General features: G+C 42.2%; 1 long non-coding RNA gene across 1 annotated transcript; it reads left to right on the forward strand.

Moving 5' to 3' along the window:
• Positions 1 to 684: 684 nt before the first annotated feature.
• Positions 685 to 2,393, forward strand: LOC115250524 (uncharacterized). Its single transcript, XR_003889091.1, has 3 exons — positions 685 to 1,038; positions 2,069 to 2,121; positions 2,213 to 2,393. It is a non-coding gene; the product is annotated as an uncharacterized lncRNA (long non-coding RNA).

Here is a 2,393-nt window from a genome sequence, read left to right on the forward strand (position 1 = left end):
TGACTTGACTTGGGTTGACTTGACTTGACTTGACTAGACTTGGGTTGGGTTGGGTTGGGTTGGGTTTCTGGAGGCCTATAGCAGCATAACTAAGATGTTAACCTAATTTGTCTGTCTATGATAGTAAGTGCAACTCCAGAATTAGTGATAATAAGCTTTTTTAAAGAGGTAGGTTTTAAGCCTAATCTTGAAAGTAGAGATGGAGTCAGCCTCCTGTACCTGGACAGGGAGCTGGTTCCACAGCAGGGGGCCCTGGTAGCTAAATGCTCGCCCCCCCATTCTACCTCTAGAGACTCTGAGGACCGCAAGTCGAGCAGCATTCTGAGAGCGGAGCGGTCTATTGGGCTGGTGTGAGGGTGATGTTTGGTCACCCGCGCTGTTCGTTTACTAGACTCAGATCAACCACGCAAACAACAGGAGGCCTCGCAAGGGAGAGCTGACGAGCAGTTCAAGCTTCCTCTCTCAACTCCGTCAGTCTGCTGCTCGCTCTCCTCTTTTATTTGGTGCACACAACATTTATGTCAATCTGACCTCATGATTCCTTCTCCGACTTCTCCGTGTCCTTGAACATGGTACCTCTCAGTGCTGGGTACCTAACAGCATCAACACTTGGTTCAAACACTCATACATTCCTTTTGATTAAACATTCTAAATCTACTTACTATACTTACTATAGCATTGAAACGATAACAACAACAATAATTCTTCTCACACTGGTAAGGTGTCACTAGCTCCTCCCGGTAGGATGGAGCTAGGCCTCAGGACTAGGGCTAAAATTGGGTTAGGATAAAAGTTAAATCATGGATAAAAGTTAAAATGAAAACAGAGAGAGTGGGGGAGAGAAAAAAGTAGGAATGAGGGTTGTTGGTTTTTTTTAAAAAGGTAAGTAAGGCCATTTGGATGTGTAGTACCTCATTTATAAATGCAGCCTCTCTCCACTCTCCTTCTCTAAGCCGTGGACCAGTGTGGACTGTACTCTAAAACCAAGGCTTGCAATGCATCCCAGCCAGGGGAGATGACGTGCTGGACAACATGCCGGTCAGTGTTTTCTCATTTCATGATATTATGGCAAGTAAACCGTACATGTATTGTCAGTCTTGTTTCTCCCACATCTTTTTTATCAAAGTGTATGCAACACATTAACTATACACAGGTTTTTTTGGGGGGAAAAAAAGTTTCCTTGTGTTGCAGTTCTGAATACTTTTTGCTTTTGGGAATCAAATACCTATTCTTGTTGTTTAAAATAATGGTTCTGTGGGCCGTGTTTCCAATCAATCTGTGAAATGACCTTTGATCTGACCAGGTAATCTTTGAGACTTTTATTATTTCTGAATGCAGAGATTATTCTCTCTGAGGATGAGTTGTGTTTGTAGTGAGTATTGATATGGAATAAGTACATTTCCCAGCAGGTTTATGACATGTTTGTGTGTTAAGTTCAGTTTGCAGAGGAACATATTAAAAGACACAGACAGTTTTGTTTGACACAGAAGCATTGTGGTAAATGTCATCAGCGCCACCTTTCGGTCAGGTTATGGTACTGCACCAACACCAGCCGCCAGTTCTTCGCACGGAGCCTAAAAAGGTGTCCATTTTCTCCCCGTGGCGCCGCCAACGCTGAGCTTAATACAGGTCTACACGGGTATGATGGCCCGAACATAGCAGCATTATCAAAGGGCAGAGTCTCTATTGCTTTGGCAAAGATCAAAGATCAAAGTAAATCAAAGGCAATTTATTTAATGAGGGTCAGAGCCTTAGCCTAAATAAAGTAGCAAAGCTCCAGATTTTTAGTCAAACCAAACCAACTAAGAGACAAACAAAAGAAACAAGCTCCAACATGGTTCAAGTCAACGTTGAAGTAGAAGGGATGAACGGCGCCTTCTACGAGGTGAGGCGCTGCTCAATTTAGAGATGATCTCAGCAAAAGCACCTGTATACTTAATATTCACTAGCTCACAGCTGGGATTTCACACATTTGTTCGTTCAATACTCAGTTGTTAAGAATTGTAAACTTATTTAACCACCATGTGTTTGAATGTTGTCAATACTGTGACTGGTTCTTTCTCTTTAGGCCCAAATCAAGTCCATTGCTGGAAAGCTTCTGACAGTAGTTTATGAAAACAGGTAAGTGTAATGCTTTTTCTTTAAACATCTCAAACGTCTGGAGTGTATTGATGTATTATTTGTTTTGATTATTAACATATATTATCTATAGTTCACAGGAGGAAGTTGTTGTGTGTTGTGACTCTGTGCGGCGGCTGCCTCCTCCAAATTTCTCCTGTAGCGTGGCTGTTGGAGATGAGGTGGAGGTGAGAACTACCAGTATAACTGATGATTCAATTAACTCAGGTCTGGTAGTTGTAGTTTACCAGTTATTATGTCCATTGTCTCACAGG

Source organism: Takifugu rubripes, chromosome 7, assembly GCF_901000725.2.
Source record: "Takifugu rubripes chromosome 7, fTakRub1.2, whole genome shotgun sequence".
Taxonomy (NCBI): Eukaryota; Metazoa; Chordata; class Actinopteri; order Tetraodontiformes; family Tetraodontidae; genus Takifugu; species Takifugu rubripes.